This window comes from Xenopus laevis, chromosome 3L (genome assembly GCF_017654675.1).
Source record: "Xenopus laevis strain J_2021 chromosome 3L, Xenopus_laevis_v10.1, whole genome shotgun sequence".
NCBI classification, from domain to species: Eukaryota; Metazoa; Chordata; class Amphibia; order Anura; family Pipidae; genus Xenopus; species Xenopus laevis.
The window spans coordinates 55079809-55097944 of record NC_054375.1 but is presented as its reverse complement, the minus strand read 5'-3'; the positions used below and the strand labels follow the sequence as shown (position 1 = coordinate 55097944).

The window sequence follows — 18136 nt, the reverse complement described above, 5'->3', positions numbered from 1 at the left end:
GATGGCATGTGGTTTAATGAGGCTAAATAATTCCCAATATCAACCCTTGTTAGCTCTTGAATTGGAAAATACTGGCACTATTATGCCTGAAAACATTTGTGATCCATCAGCCTTATGGGACAATAAACTGGGCACACATGCTCCCTGTTGACTGATCCATTTAGGTGCTGGGTAATTGGTTGGATCAACTTATATTAATCCCCAAGAGTGAATGGTTAAATCACACCAATTTCACACTACTCCACATGCAATAATAACAAAAAAAAATTGCACTTCCAGAACAGCCAGTGACACCATACATCTACTCATTGGCCAACCATTTTTATTAGTGATCACTACAAATGTAATCACAACATAAATGGCTACAGCTCCTCACCGGGAAGCCTACTCTTGAGAAATGACGGGCTTAGATGTTTCTGGGAAGAAAGGGGCCAGGGCCGGAGTAATTTAAACAAGTTAAAGCAAAGTCACAGCACAAATGAAAAGATTAAAGGGAAGCAGGTGAGGCTGTTTGGTAAGGACACTTGTAAAAAGAGATTAAAAGACAAAGTTTTCACATTTGCAAATATTTGACCTGACAGTTATTACTAAAGTTAAAATGCCCCTGTTCTCTATTGATCGGTCTTTTGTGTTTTTGTTTTATGATGTATTTATGACACTGTGCAAAGTGCATGGATTTTCTAAAGACATGTTTACTAAAGGGGCTAAAAGCAAGGTGCAATTCATCTTTTTTTTTTTTTTGCACAATTATATATTTTTTTCCTCAGAATACCAGCAAACCACAAAACTGGTGTTCACAAGGCACTTTTAAAAGTGGCTATAGATTCTTCAGTTTCGACTTGTTGATATGTTTTGGCAGATGGTGAGTGAAGGAGGGAACAAAAATGTATATGCTGTGTGCTCTCAACTTCTGGCTCTACAAATATTTATATATAATGTGAGTTGGAGGGGGGCGGTCACAAGCTTGTGAACATCTTTTCCTGCACCTGACAAAGGGGTACAACCCAAATATTGTTTGTGACTGGATAATGCAAAATAAAATCAAGGGATGTTCCATACATATTGTGATAATCCTGTATTAGGTAAGCCTTTCTACATACACCTATTTCCTATGAATCATAAAAACAATGGTAAACGGTGATCCACAAGGGAGAGACCTGGACAGGTGTGATTCAGTGGAACAGCATCCAACCCCTGAAACCCACAGCCACACATATGCCCAATTACTTACATAACCAGCCCACTGCCTTTGCAACAGAGTTCTGTTCCAGGCAATGTTAGATTGTAAGCTTCACCAGGGCAGGGACTGTTGGGAATGATGAACAATCATTGTTAAATGTTGTCAGTGCTATAGAAATAAAGAATATTAGGGACACAGGGGATGCCCTTTCTCCTCCACCCAAGTGGCACTGTCTCTAGCCAAATGTCAAAACATATTAATGCTCAAAGTATTATGGGACACACAAGGTTGACTTTGCAGTTCAGGCTCAGTTTACAGCTAAGCCCAAGGCAACATTATCACAAAGATGGGGGAACCTGCTCCCAGTGTATAAAAGAATGCACTCTTTCAGGGCTGCAGGGCCCTCATCTTTCTTTCTCTCTGCCATGGAAATCACTATGGCGGCTTCAGAAGCAGAGATGCCAGAGATTACAGGATCGGTTATCCTAATCTTCTGAGAATGGTCTTGTCGATACTGAGCCAGGAGTAGCTGGCAGAACAATGGCTTTCATTCTGCTTTAGGAAATGTGTGTCTGCAAACCTGCACACCACTGACTGCGGCTTTATAAGAAAAGGTGCAGCTATCGACAATGCTGAAACAGGCCCATAATAAAGGCTCCTATTTCCTCTAGCACAGCTTTGCACTACTCTGGCCTGTGTCTAGTAAAATACTAGACACAGATCTTTAAAGCAAAACTACACCCTTTTTATGATTAACGGCTCCTCTAATTATTTTTCTCACATAATAAGCTGTGCCTTGCTTTATTGCACGCAGTAAGAGAAAGTAATGGAACGGAGAGACAGGTCATACTTTCCCTTTAAGATTATACTTTGTGTTAGGTCAAGCTCATCTTCTACTCCTAAAGGTTTAAACTTTAATAACTTTGTCTGTGTCTCACCCATCATAAACCATCTGGGTCTGGGGAACCGTCTGGGGAAATCTTCTACAGTATATTTATAATTATAAGGTGTCTTCTGCAATAATGTTTTCATTGTGTGGGCCCAGATTGTTTTATACAATGAGAGTTAGACAAACAATGAGCAATGGGAACTGTATATAGGCCAGTGTTAGAAAAACACAAGGTTGCAAGCGCTGCAGTTTTGCAACACTCTGCCAAGTACAGGTTGTTACCTACGCTAAAAGCAGGCCAAAAAGTACAGCTAGTACCTTCAGAAGAACAAAGCGGATGCAAAACACTGAGTTCGGCCATTAAGCTGACACACTATTGCAGTGAACTGCGGGGGATATGGTCATCTTAAAACAACTGCTATATTTACAATTCAGTAGTAGTCCATTAAAACTGTACTTCACCTTTAAGCTAACTTTTAATATGTTACAGAATGGCTAATTTGAAGTAACTTTTTAATTGACATTCATTTTTTCTTTTATAAAGTTTTTGAATTATTTGCCTTCTTCTTCTGTCTCTTTTCAGCTTTCAAATGGCGGTCACTGACCCCATCTAAAAAACAAGGTTCTGTGAGACTACAAATGTATCGAGTCTCTCATTCAAACCACTAGTTACTAGGGTGAACCGGACCCTAGCAATCAGTAAGTTGAACAAAAAGCTAAATAATTCCAAAACTACAAATAATAAAAATTGAAGACAAGCTACAAATTGTCTCCGAATATCACTCGTCATCAGGGGTCCTTAAACTTTTTTACCAATGAGCCACATTCAAATGTTAAAAAGATTAGTGAAAAAATGCACGCTTGAAAAATGTCAATTGAGATGCCAATAAAGGCTGCAGTTGGCTATTTGGTAGTGCCTATATGGACTGAAAGCCTACAGGAGGCTCTTTTTGGCAGTACACCTATTTTTTATGCAACTAAAACTTGCCTCCAACTAGCCTGGAATTCAAAATTAATTTAAAGTTGAACAACCCCTTTAAGTACAGGATATTGGCCAAAGCACAGTCCTCTGCAACCTGAGCCAGATTTTATTCTGCGTAAAGTGCAAATAGCATTTTGTACCACCAATCCCCCTGGATTGTAAATTCTCCACAGATGTACTATAAGGGCAGGGGGACACTGCAAATTTGGGAAGATTTAGTCGCCTGGCGACTAATCGCCTCTTCTTCGGGGTGACAATCTCCCCGAACTGCCTTCCCCCTTCTAAAATGATAATCACATGCGGCAATGCACTCGCGGCAATGCACTCGCGGCGCTTCGATTTCCGAAGTCATCCAAAGTTTCCTTGTGAGGCAACTTCGGGGCGACTTCGAAAATCGAAGTGCTGCGAGTGCCACTGCGCTGGCGTTTTCTCATTATAGCCGGCGGAAGGCAGAGGGAAGGCAGTTCGGGAGATTGTCTCCCCGAAGAAGAGGCGATTAGTCGCCAGACGACTAAATCTCCCCGAATCTGCCTGTGTGCCCCTGCCCTAAGGGGTGCAGTTATGTGCTCTGTGGCATTGGAAAGTGAGCCCTGGATTATCGTTTACTTACTTTAAACTTGAAGTCTTAGGAGTTGCAAGGCAGGTTTTAACAGGTTTTAACAGCAATGCATTTATTACCATACTCCCTGCAAATTATTATTAGTGATTTCCTCTGATATCTAATATCTGTGTATTTCCATTTGCCAGTGACTGGATCTACTATGGGTTATTCCTTGGAGCTTATTAGTAACTCTATTGTAATACCATAGAGTCACTAATAAGCTCCAAAGTGACTGGATCTACTATGGGTTATTCGTTGGAGCTTATTAGTGACTCTATTGTAATACCATCTTCTGTGAGTCTGCAGCCGAAACTGCCTCTGTTACAGGGACTTCACACTCGCAACTGAAAAAAACTTTATATGTTGAAGTGGGAAATTCCTAAGAACAATTCCCTCAAACCAGACTTCCTCATTTGAATCATTCACGTCGATAATGTGAAATCTACAGCAGTTTCCCGCTCTGATTAAATCAAAGCCTGTCAAGCCAATTATTTGGCAACAGGGCAATTAATCGCTTTCTGTAAACAGAAACTGCTTCATATTTTGCCTCAGGTAAAAATAATTATCATATGATTAAAATGAAAAAAATAAATAAACCTTGCAGGTCAAGTTTCACCTGTTGTTTCCCCATGTGTGGTCATATGTAGGAAAAGAAACAGTTTTCCAGCAGAGCCGCAAAGACAAGGATACTGATGACTCTGCTCTGAAAAAGAACCAAAGTGGCTCATGAAGAAATCACTGAATCTTTTAAAGGGGTTGTTCACCTTTCATTAAACTTTTAGTATGCTATAGAGAGTGATATTCTGAGACAATTTGCAATTGGTTTTCATTTTTTGTTATTTGTGGTTTTTGAGTTATTTAGCTTTTTATTCAGTGGCTCTCCATTCGAAACTTCAGAAATCTGGTTGCTATGGTCCAAATTACCCTAGAAACCATGCGTTGATTTTAATAGGACACTGGAATATGAAAGGGCCTGAATATAAATATAAGTAATAACAATAACTGTAAATTTGTAGCCTTACACAGCATTTGTTTTTTAGATGGGGCAGAGCCAGGAAAGAGCCAGAAGAACAAGGTAAAAAAGCAAAAATATAGACCAGTTGGAATGTTGCTTAGAATTGACCATTCTATAATATACTAAAAGTTAACTGAAAGGTGAACCACCACTTTAAAGTCAACTTATTTATTCAATGCCATTTTCCACAAAGTTTTCCTATTTAGTTTATACTAAGAATGTAGTTTAAAATGCAATCTGCTTGTTGGGGGGGGGGGGGGTCATTGATTTTTGCTAACAAAAAGCTGGTGCTCTGCGAGGCTGCATATTTTTTACTCTATACTGCTTATCTTTTTCTATAGGCCCTCTTATATCCATCATCTGTTCTGACTTTCAATATGTTGCCTGAATGATAAAAACAGGACCATTGAAATTTCAAGCTGGAGAAATGCAGAACAAAACGTTAAATAACTTAAAAACCTCAAAAGATAAAAGACAATTTAAAATTGTCTAAGAATTCTATTTTCTACAAAATACCACTCATTGAAGCCCCCAGAAAATCTAAATACCAATGACCTAAGAGTTTTGCTAGGGCCTTTTATCATTGACAGTTCACAAAGTTGCATGATGTTTCCCCAAGCTATGAATGTGATAGATACAAAGGAAAACTCCAATACTTTATCTCATCCTGAAAGAATGTGTAAAAGAATTTGGCTTTACATGGCCAAGGTTCAAGGTGAACATTAGCTCATTATTTAAGAATTATATAAATACTTAGCAAGGGTATCTGATCTTGAGAGTGTTGAAAATACTTTGTGGCATTGCATTTAATCTGCCAAACCCAAAAGATGATAAGACACCCTTCGATAGACCCAATGCATCCAAAAACAGAAACAGGTCTCATCTTTAATTGAAGTATATTACAAGCTACTTAGATTGCACCCAATATGATCATTATACATCCAAAACTATCCAGTGCCAACACATGACCTATTTGTTCTCTAGTCTAGTGATAAATCTCGCAAATTGTCTCTCATAACTGAATGAAAACAAATCCCACCAGCAACATTCCAGCATCCATAGGAAAACCATTCCAAAAGAGTAGAACCTGGGAATGAGCTGCTGGACAGGCAAGTGTCCATATACATTTGGCCACAATGTGTATACTGTATTTTCATTAGTGTCAGGCAATTACAGTTCTGCTAAGGCCTTAAAGGGCTTTTCACCGTCCAAACACTTTTTTTCACTTTTTTGCAAAATTCAAGTTTAAAATTTATTTTCCAGTCTCTGGTGTTTCCGTCTGGCAGTTGAGTAATCCAGGAGAAGATTCTGAACGGTTACAATTTGCTACATTAGTTAACACATTTCTCAGCAGCATCTGCAGAATATTAGCAACTAATGTATCAACTATAACAACTGCCTTTAATGAAACGCAAAGATTCTGCTCAGCAGGGACAAATATAAGAAATGTATCAACTAATGTATCAATAAAAAACAGTTTACAGAGTCAGTGACCCCCAATCTACCTATATCTGAACTGTCTGAAACCAACTGAATTTGTAAAAGTGTTGAACGAGATAAAGCTCAGTACAATCATTATTGTTTTCATATATGAGATTAAATCATGTTATTTCTCAGTACATGTAACACTTTTATCGTTCTTTGTCTATGCAGCAGTTAAAGGAGAATGAACATTACAATCACTAATGGGTGCCAAGGTTTAGACCCCCAGTGATTCTAGCCATTCACCTCTTACCCCAGACCAGAGCTTTTCACTGACAAAGGGTACTTTATGCTGAGCACCATGCCACCATCTTTTTCTAGCCTCTCTGCTATCCCCTGGCAAAGTGCATGAGCAATAGAGAACAACTACTGACATTTCTGTACTGCTCATGCACCGCTTAAGAATCAAAGCATATGATTCGTAATAAGTCAAAAAAATTGTGGCCAGTGCACACCCAGGTTATGTGGCTTACAATTTGGCAGATGAACATAGAATGATCTTGCACACTAACCAAACATAAAGGCAGGTAGTACTGCAATTAAACATTCTTTATCAAAGATTTATATGTAACACACATTACAATACTGTATATGTCAGTACATAATGACCATGTTCATCAAGGCCATAAAAATACATACCACCCAGCAATAAACAGCATACACGTATGAAAGCGGATACTCTGAATGAGAGAATTACACCAACATTTCAGCAAGAATGCCTTAGTCAAGGGAACTCTTACAATTTGGCACCCTGTACCTATTTTAGATTTCTTTCTATTTAAAGGCACACAGTCCTATCTGACACCTTTACACTCAAGCTCAGGTGATGTATGTGAAATATATTGTTGTCTATGAAGCAGCCATTACCAAGCAATAGGTACAATGTTTCTATATTCCTTTACCTACGTCCTTAAACCCATTACAATTATTGAATACAATTTCAGACCAGAAAAGGAGTAGAAATGAAACTGCATTACTAGTAACAAAAACCAGTCTATATACTTTTTCACATGTTGATACATCAGCCCTGCTTCTTTTTCACGGGACTCTTCTGAAGCTTAACAAATGTGATACTTTATTGGAGACTCAACGTTTCGATCCCCCACAGGGATCGTCGCCAGGAGAATACAGAATAAAACACACACACATATATAAGGATATATATATAAGATGTGATTGGATAAGATGTGATTTTTGACAAATAAATCAACACGAATTCACCAAAACTACAGTGAGTGCTGATCTTCTTTCCATATATATATATATATATATATATATATATATCTATATATATCTATATATATCTATATATACAGTATATAAGCCATAACTTCTCAATATCTGGAGGACTAAAAAATTTTTGAAAATGGTAAGCCTACAGAGAACAATGAAACCAGCCATCTCATCATCACTCTCTTCTAGATAAGCCACAACAATACCTTCAAGAGAAGTGTCTCCATAGACTTCCTTTTTGCTTATCTGCTGGCAGGGACTGTCATCACATGACATCAGCCTTCAGTTAATATCGCATGGGGTGTTTTGTGATCAAAACTCCCTTTTTCATTTGACAGGTAGGCCTTTCCTTTAAAACACTTGGGTTTTTTGAGGTCCATCTGTCATTGCTATGTGTATTCTCAGGACAGGTGGAGAGGGGCACTTTGGCCGCCATCTTTTTTTCCACTTCCTTGTAGTGGTGATCAGAAGGGCCCATGTTACTTAAGCCAAAAAATGCAAGAAACACAGCTGAAAAGCAATTCTATCTGAAAATGCGCACCAATACATTTTCATGTGAGAATATCTGGAAAAGAGCCAATGCTTGCATGTTCAAGAGGCTTGTACAAGGTCAAATGAAGGAACTTCTTGGACATTTTGATGGCATGTGTCTAAAACATGTGAAACTACACTCAAACCAATGGCATGTGCTTAACTGGCCATAGACACAAAGATAAAGTCACACGACTTTACGATTTTCGGACCGAGTGTGGATTGTCCCGATATTTTTCATACAATGGTGATCATTGTTTAGTCGACCAGACAGGTTAGAAGATTTCTGTCAGCTAACGATAATATATCTGTTTGTATTGACGATATCAATGGGTGACTGTCACTAGTATTTGTCGGACATAACATTCGTATGATTGCTGTCATGGCCAGAACATCATCTGAATGGTTAGTTGCAGGTCGGAAGATTGTTCGTAAAATATGAGACTAGAATCTGCACATCTATGGCCAGCTTAACTCTTCTCTGCCAGTTTCCTTTCATTTAAATGATGGGCAGCACAAAGAGGTGTTGAGTGTTTCTCTGCTGGCTGAAAAAACACTGGCAGAGGAACATTACTTGTGTCATTGGCCTTGAGGGTGAACTAAAAGGATATATAGCAGAAAAATGTACATTTTTACATGTGTTTACTTTTTGGATATTTTGATACATACTGCTTGTTACATACTGGTTTCATCCCTAGAATACACATTCGAGTATTTTCAAGTTGCTAGCTGGCTGTTAAGAGCGGTGACAGGGGTTTTCATTCATATCAATAACAGAAAGAAGGGGATATTTTGAATGTCAACTCCATCAGAGAAACACTATGTTTTTGTGCCTTTATAAGGCAATTGACTCTAAAAGGACAACACTTCTTACATATGATGGGGCACTGCTTTGCTTTTTAGCCAGTGCCAATTTTACCTCCTGGCATCTTGTGAATTTGGAGTTGAACTACAAATCCCTGGGAGCTGTTGAAAACTAACGCATTAGTGATCTCTGCCCTAAAGAATAAGGGGGTGGGGGTGCAAAAACTTTTGATTCAAACTATGAAAGGTTTTTACCAATGTTTACAGAAAGCTGTATTTCTCATTTTCGCACACAGCCATTCAGTATAACCCCCATAACCAGGAAGGCATGCTGTAGAACCAGTTCTCTTCAAAACTTCTGGTATTTTAGACAAAACACAGTTCAAGGCTGAAATGCCAGATGATTAATAATGTCACAGAAAGACATACAATAACCATTCATGTGATGCTCCTTAAGCCCTTCAATTCATGCTGAACAGTTAGAAAGGCACAATGAAATTACTCTACCACTGTTACTTTAACAACACATGAACTATCATATCAAATTCTTACCCCAGGCAGTCAGGCCATTATGTGAGGGTGTTCTGTTCAAAGTAATGAAATAGAGAGCTCTCCCCTGAGAATCAGCCCGATAGCTGGGGGTGCTATATTGGTAGGAATATCAAGAGTGTTTTGCCATGGAAGACAAGCCATAATTGTGCAAGAATGTATCAGGAGGAATATAAGAATGCTGTCTACAAAGACACAGGACACTATAAGAGATAGCTGAATTGGGTTATGTTTCATAAACTGCTTTCCATAGACACTAGCTAAAGTATTAGTCCCAAAACAGTCAAGTATTGTTTCCCCTCCTTCTTTCAAGGGATAGAACACATAATGACCACCTCCACTCACATTGGTATATATGCTGCTGGCCTATAGTAACCTCAGAATTGCCATGTTACACTGACTCACACCACTTTAGGATACAGCCCCTAATAAGCTAATAGGGTGTGATTCTGGGGGAACACTTATTTGCTTCCCTACATCAAGATAATTAAAAATTCTATATTTTCATGTATGCAATGAGGCTTGACTCCCCCAAGTCACTTTTGATAAAAAGGTAATAAATAAAGGTAATAAAATATGTTGCCTTTAAGGATGAGGACTCAGACTAAAGGAACAGGTGTCCTTCCTGGCTGGGGCCCCATCTATGGAAACAGGGTTTTATTAACAAAAAAAGAAAAGATTTTCTGCTATGCAAGATTTTCTATTGCTGATTTCCTGTACCTCAGCGCATGACAATAGCCAAGTGAAAGAAAAGCAATAGGTTTCTCCGGCAATGTAAACAACAAAAATCCAAGACCTACAAACAAATACACCTGCAGGCAAAACTGGTCTGTTTCCAACAGAAACTAACTCACGCAGTGACCCGAAAGCAACCGCATGAAATCGTAGCGAGCAGAGGTTTGGGGTTTCAATAATCCAGCCAGCACTATAAATAACTACTGTGTGTAGCAGCAAAGGGATTACACAATAAGCAGACAAGTTAGGCTAGACTTGCAACAATCTACACCTAAGTGAGAAACCCTTGTCATGGCTGGGAACCGGCATTAACATAGTACTGTTGTCAGAGAGGGTGCCTACAGCCAAAAATCAGGTGCTTACAGGGGTACTTCATGTAAAAACAGTTTTTTGCATAATGAAAGGAAACATAATTCTAAGCAATTTTCCAATACACATTCATTCAAAATGTTCAATGGTTTATAAGTTATTTTCAAATCAAATTGTTATTGAATGTTGCATTTCAGTTCTCCCTCAAGAATCAGAACCGGGACTACAAAGAATTTAAACAACCGGACAGATACTACTTTCCATTGCAACTAAGGTTATAAATAACTCTAAACACATTGGAAATTTTGAATTGATATATAAAGCAAAGTTGCAAAACTTTTTTTTTTAGGGTGGAGTTCCCCTTTATAATAAAGAGCAGCATTTACGTCTTCTACAGAAGTGCTCTCCAAGTTTTTCAATGTGATGGACAGATTATCCTGTCTGAGTATAATAGTGAGTTGCACAGTGAAGTTTGCCTTTTTTGCTTTCCAACAACAGTAATCACTTTGTGAATAACAATACCATAGCACACTTTAAACCAGTAGGGTCATGCTGGGACCAGGTGGCCATAATAAAGTATTGCTTTCACAGAGCAATGCAAGCACGTTTGCTGACAAAAGGTCTGCAGAGAAGTACAAGCTAATGAAATCTGACTTGCCTCTGCATTTAAGTTATGTAATGTACTGAAAAGCAGAATAATGAATATTTAGCAAGTAATGCGAACATTACGTTCCCATGCAGTGGTCTGTCTGATTCACATGATTTTAGGCTGCCTTGTTTTAGAATATCCTCCAAAAAGTAGTTTATTATACATTTAATTGCTGTTGTAAGCAGTATCTATCAATAGCTATATAGAAATAACTTTAAACAATTAACAAATCACAAGGAATGCATATTGGAAAGTTGCTTACAATTATGTTATCTCTAATATCAAGCAAAATTTAATGTTTATCATCCCTTTAAACGTTGTCTCTTTTCAACATTCCTAGGGAAAGGGATGTTGCGCTACTTTGAATGGGAAAGAGCTCTGTGACACTCAAGTTAGAATTCAGTGCAGGGTCAGACTTGGGGGGGGGGGGTCTGCTAGCTCAGGGGCCCCCACTTCCTCTTAAGCTGGCCATAGACACAAAGATAATATTGTATGAAATGAAGGTTCGTACAATTTTGAGTGGAGTGTCCAGAGATTTTTCGTACCATAGCAATCCGGTTACCAGTAAAATCTCTGCATGTATTGCCTAGCTGATGATATCAATGGGAGGTTGTCACTACTATATGTCGGACATAACTTTCATATGACTGCTCTCTGTCAATTAATGACCAGAGCATTGTATGATTTGTTCTCTTTACTACTTTATATTAATTTGAATGGTTAGTTGTAGGTCGGAAGATTGGCACAGAAGACCTTTCATCTGACATATGCAGCTTTAGGGACCCCTGCCCCATTCTTGAGCTCATCCAGAGGCCACAAGCCTCCCCCCACCATGCAGGTACCTTTTCACATCTGCCCTCTGCCACAATTGAGGGGAAGTCAGGGGGAGTGTGGCGAGTGCCACAGCTTTCAGTGGGGGGCTCAGGGTTTTTTTCCTCCACTGTCCCGCTAAGTCCCGTCCAACAATGACCACGTGCACCACTCAAACCTACCTTGCCTAGTTCCATCTCATAGCCTTCAATTTATGTACTCCAGTTCATTGCCCAGACTTTAGTAAAACTAGGCATAGCATGGTAAGATCTCCTTGTTTCTTTACCTGATTTGGCCTTCCATGTTGGTGATGTGTTCATTTGGCACCCTGGCCAATAACCGGATCACAATGAGGGCAAGGAAATTTGTCACGAGGTGATGCATAAGTTCTTACCCAAATAGATTATCAAAATTGGCCAGATATAAATTGTGCAGGACCTCCAAGGGCCAATAAACTGATGACTAGTCCTGGAGGGATTCAAGTATGACCAGCTTATCTTGAATCTGGAGAAATACTAGTCAGTCAGGCCACACATGGGCCAATATGCTGCCAACTCAGTTTGGAATCTGTGTATGGACAGATATATATTTCCAAACTATGAGAAGCATGAATCTGTTGTATTATATGATAAGTTTACCGCTTTCCATGGTGGGTCCGGGTGCTCATGCCCCAGACTTTCAGCAAAGGGGAGTAATTCACAGAAATTCTATTGCATACGGGCACCACTACGGAACACCAAAGGCAAAAATAGTAGAATCCAGGTGCCCAAAATTTAAATGATACAAAAAAAATCTTTATTTTACATTATGTATAAAAATAAAAGCCTTACGCGTTTCGTGTCACCCAAGGACACTTAATCATAGTTTTATGTAAAATAAAGATTTTTTGTATCATTTAAATTTTGGGCTCCTGGATTCTACTATTTTTGCCTTTGGTGAAATCGGATTTCTATGAACAGATATATTATGCCTATATTACCTCCACAAGGGGTCTATTCCTCACATATGCGATTAATATCAGCGACAACTTAATTCCAAGATCACACAGTCCACTAAATCTGCCCAGGCAGTATCTGTTTAAGTTTCTCCAATACATTGTCATCTCAGGAAATGGAAAATTGCATGTGCCATCAAATTACAATTAAAGTCACTCACTGACAAACTGAGGGTTCCTGGGTAGCTACTAAACAATGTGAGCAATGATGATTGGCTAAACAAGATAACACATAATAAGTGTTTAAAAATGAACTCCTAATAATGTGGAGATTTCCTCATTGTTCCACGAACAGGGTTGAATAGGAATGATCCAGGAACGAGATTTCAGCCCGTTATCCCTCATTAATCAATCAACATGCACCATTCCATGTACCTGCACAGCAATCTGTCCTTCCTGCTCTTGATTAATGCCCTCGAGTACACACTCTTTTCACTGCAGTTGGCACCATTTCTTCTGTTTCAAAACAAACTGTCAAATACCCTGAGAGATATGTTACAAACATGCTGAACATACAGAGTTTATGTGTGTGTGTGTGTGTTTGTTTACTAGCCTGGGGCCTTTCTATAGCAAATACAAGCATTTTCATGAATAAAACTGAATATTTACAGATCTCCCATACTGATAAGCGGACAAGCTCTAGCCCAACTGTCAGTCTGCACTAATTATTTTTAAACCTGAAATAATAGTTAGAAAGCCAAGGAAATGGTCAGTGGTACATGCAGTACAGATCCAATTACACACAGTAATACAGAAGCACATAACAAACCACAACGCAGTGGCCCTTAAGTTCTGTGGAGCCTGGGGATCGGGGAGGATACTGTGACAGACTGAGGAGGGAAAGGACTCAAACAACAGGATACTCCAAAGTCGTCTTCTTTCTCAGACATAGGATAGATGGACAGGAAGAACAGGTGCTGTGGCCATGTTTGTAGTTTGTACTAACTATTTAATGCTCAGATTATTAAATAGTTACATAGTAAACGAGGTTGGAAAAATACATACACCAATCAACTTGAACCTCTCAAAGTGAAACCTAGCTAAATTGTGGCGGATCCAGAGAGATAAAAAAAAACCCACAAAACATCTGAAGTCATCTTTATTTTCCCTCAGAGGTAGAAAAAAAAAATTCCTTATGGTTCATAGATAGCAGATGAACCACTAACCGTGTACTGTGTTTATATCAGCAAACTTTTATTGTTTGATTGTATTCTATCACACAATTATATATTTATACATAGTTAAGCACCTTTTCTGCAGTGTAAACAACCCCACCTTAGCCAGCCTTTCTTCAAAACGGAGACCTTCCAAGCCCATTACAAACGTGGTCGCTCTTTTCTGAACTCTAGTTCAATCAAGTTTCTTTGGAATACCAGAGAATGACACTGTACTGCATAGTCTAGATTGGGGGTCCCCAATCTTTTTTTACTTGTGAGCTACATTTAGATGTAAAAAGAGTTGGGGAGCAACGCAAAGATGAAAAATGTTCCTCTGTGGTGCAAAATAAGGGCTGTGATTGGCTATTCGGTAGCCCCTATGTGGACTGGCAGCCTACAGGAGGTTCTGTTTGGCAGTACATTGTTTTTTATGATACCAAAACTTGCCTCCAATACAGGAATTAAAAAATAAGCACCCGCTTTGAGGCCACTGGGAGCAACCTCCAAGGGGTTTCATGAGCAACATGTTACTCAGAAGCCACTGGTTGGGTATCACTGGTCTAGATGGAGCTCTGTAGGTCCCGAATACAAAATAGAGTTTTGAAGAATACTGAGCTGCTGATATTGACCCTCCTTTTATACTATATGCACAAAAGGATACAGAGCTGGCAACCTGTGCTTGATACCATTGTTTTACCAATACTGCCTTTACTATGAAAGGAAATGAAAGACGTCACAGATATCTATGTATGTACAGGTATAGGATTCATTATCTGAAAACCCAATATCCAGAAAGTTCCGAATTACGGAATTAACATCTCCCATAGACTCCAATATAATCATATAATCCAGATTTTGAAAGATGATTCCCTTTTTCTCTGTAATAATAAAAAAGTACCTGTACTTGATCCCAGCTAAGATAATAAATCCTAATGGGATGCAAAATAATTCTATTGGGTTTAATGCATGTCTAAATTATTTTTTAGTAGTCTTAAGGTATGGAGATCAAAATTAGGGAAATATCCATTATCCGGAAAACTCCAGGTCTCGTGCCTACTGGATAACAGGTCCCATACCTGTATAAGACACAACTAGGATATGCTGTGCTGTACAGTTTTACAATACAGAAAAGTACACGCAAGGAAGACAAACATTATTGATAAATAAATAACTATAAATATGCACAGATTGTGTTCTATGTGGTAAAAGACACATTAGGAAGTGCTTTTGAGAAAGTGGCTGGATAGCCACGAAACGCGTTAAACTATGGTTCCTTTATGTGACAGAGTGCTTATTTTAATGGAACAATAATATATGAATTTTTAAGCGACATTCAAGTTTGAATTCCTCCCTCCTTGGTGCACCGTGCTTGTTTCTATGGTTTTACATTAGGAAGGGCATGCCTGCCCCATAAAGCTTAGATATGACAGAAACCAGCCATGCACTTTACCATGTCACCAGTGCTTCTTGGCGTTAAGAGTCTGACAAGGTTGGGGGCCCCAATTTAAAACTTAAAGTACTATGCCCTGTCTTGGCCCACTGGACTTCCATTCCTCTGTTCTCTAGCACACACTGCTGACCAGGAGCATGCCATTTGAAGCAAAGAACATTTTATAAGCGTGCATGCTCCTGGTCAGTGATTGCTACCAGAGAGAGCAGAGGACTGGAAGTCAAGTAGATTTGGGGAGTAGTGAAGGGAACTAATACAGGGGGCAGTTAAATACATTGAGTTTCTTTATGTGCTTACGGAATAAGTTGCTTGAACACAATTCCCTTATATTTCACCATTTTTTGTCCTTTATGTACACATAAAACCGGGCTTATACTGTATTTATAGCACGCCAGGTCCAGAGTTTGGACATACCTGACTTTGAATAGCAAATTATGTTGTAAGTCATTTGTACTTTCGACAATCATATTTTCTGGACAAGAGGACCCCCTTATTGGCTTTTGTCTGCCCCCCCCCCCACCGCCCATACTTATTAAATAACCGCAGTGAGAAAGTTAGTGCTGCTAAAAGTTGGTACCCTAGGTGTATTAGCCAGAGGCAACGCAATATACCATCTGTACAAAAACAAAGCAGCCATGAGAAGAAAAAGCTGTGCTGGTGAAGCCTGGGTCTGTAGTGACATGCCTGTGCAGCCAAGCAGTAAATGAGGAGGCACAGGAGCTATCCCACCCATAGCAGCTCTCTCATTTCCCAACTGCCTCACACAAACCTTCCATACACCCCCACTCTCCAGGGAGAAGCCTCTATTGTCACTGGGAGAGCAAAGCAGCCACGGGACAAAAGAGGACAATAACATTAAAGGGGACACACAAAAAACCCTTTGCTATAGAGATGGCGCTGGCTTGGGGACACTGAGTGCAGGCGGATGCCTAGTTACAGGAGATTAGCGCAAACAATGCCGGAATGGCAGCGCACATCTCTCAGGGCAAGCTCAGCATACTGAACACTGGCGCTGCTCTACACCGCGCACAACTTCTTCCAACTGAACCTCTACCAAATCTGCCCGTGTGTCCTGTACAATGACACCTGCCTCTACCACTGGCAGATTACTATGCAGCTATGCGATTCCTTGCTTCTTCTAAAAAGTAGCAAGAAAAAGCTGTATTAGGATATAAGCCTAACAGGTCCCTCACAGTGATATTAATCACTTCTCTGGATCGCCCTCCACTTCCAACCATCAACCAGGGAGCCCCCTCATATAGCCAGCCCCGTATATAGCACACTGAGCAATCCCTGACCCCCCACAACTCACCATTGTAAAGGTGCTTTTTCTTCACTTGCTGCAGAGTCGGATGCGACTTCACTGGAAGGTGTGTGCCCGGCAGAGAAACCTGTGCCCGTCTCTTATTCGAACGGCCGCTCCTCTCGCTGCTCAGTGCAGGAATGAAACTCTGTGCTCCAATCTCCAGTCTCCCTCACAGCCACTGAGAAAGCCCGGCCTGGAGTCACGTTACTCATACACAGAGCGGCTCCACTGACAACAAGCTAATCCCTGACAGCCGGCAGCAAGTAAAACCCGCACTGGATTCACAACACTCAGCACATCCAATAACTTCTTGTGGGGATGTTTAACCTGCTAACATGGTAATGGAGTTGTTAACCACAAGGCAACCTCCTGCTTTCCAGTCAGGACATTTACGAGCATGTTTAACAATTATATATTTCTATTTACAAAATCCACTTAGGTATGAAACCCAGTACAGCAGAACTATACATTAATAGAACAAACAGGGGGCATTACAATAATGATACAAATAAATACAAAGTACTATAATAATTACAAAGAACTATTAAGTGTTAATGATATAGGCAGAAGGTGGTCCCTGCCTGCCCAATAGAGCATACAATCTAACAGGTCAGAATGGAGCCTTGGGGGCCCACAGGGGTTGCAAAACAAAGGACCCTCCTGGCAGTCCCCGGGGCCCCCTCACGACCTCTAAACTCCTGGCACACATCAGTTGTTCAGCCAGGGAAGCAGGTCTGGGCAAGCAGGGACCACCAAGTTTTTTCCAGGTGTCCCACCAGCCCAGTCCGACCCTGCAATCTAAGCAGATGTGTAACCTACAGACACAAATAGGATGACTTTAGTGGCTGTTACTGCCTCATAGGTTCATAAGTACCAGTACTGAGTCTGAAGTTATGCATGTGCTCCAAGGGTCTCTGATTTTATTGCTGAAGTACTGTTTCCCTTTATGTAGCATTTCTGTAAATGATCATGCCTAGCTAGTATCAGGGAAGATTCTACGATAGCTTGCTCTAAATATGAGAGCTAGGCTAAGTGGAAGTTAGAAGAGCAGCCAGAGGCTCCTACAAGGAGAGTAGAAAGGCTTAATACCAAGGGCATAGAGCCTCAAGGGGTCATGTTCTGAAATAGAGAGATTTGCTGAGGAACACCACTCTGAGTAATCCTCCAAGCTGGAGACTAGTGCACATGTGCACTCAGTACCAGCCAGTGGGGTAATTATATATACAGACTTCCAGGTGATAGGGAGGCCCAGATTTTCCTGAAATAAAGCTTTGGTGCAAGCAGGCCAGGGGGCTGGTGAGGAAAAAGAAACAAAGTTTCTCACTTAATTGGCTTTTAGAGAACAGCTAGCAGGTGCAAAGAAGTTACTTTGTAACAGTTTTGAGACACAAAAAACAAAAAAAACTGTTTAGATAATGAGAAATATTTTCAAACTTTCATAACCTGCCAAATTTTGTAAA

General features: G+C 39.9%; 1 protein-coding gene across 1 annotated transcript in view; it reads right to left on the bottom strand.

Moving 5' to 3' along the window:
* The window catches only part of n4bp3.L (NEDD4 binding protein 3 L homeolog), a 33228-nt gene extending 16352 nt beyond the window's left edge, over positions 1-16876 (bottom strand). The window contains exon 1 of the mRNA XM_018252267.2: positions 16683-16876. The gene's annotated coding sequence lies outside the window, so the exon portion shown is untranslated. The remainder of the gene's footprint in view (positions 1-16682) is intronic.
* Between the last annotated feature and the right edge of the window lie 1260 nt (positions 16877-18136).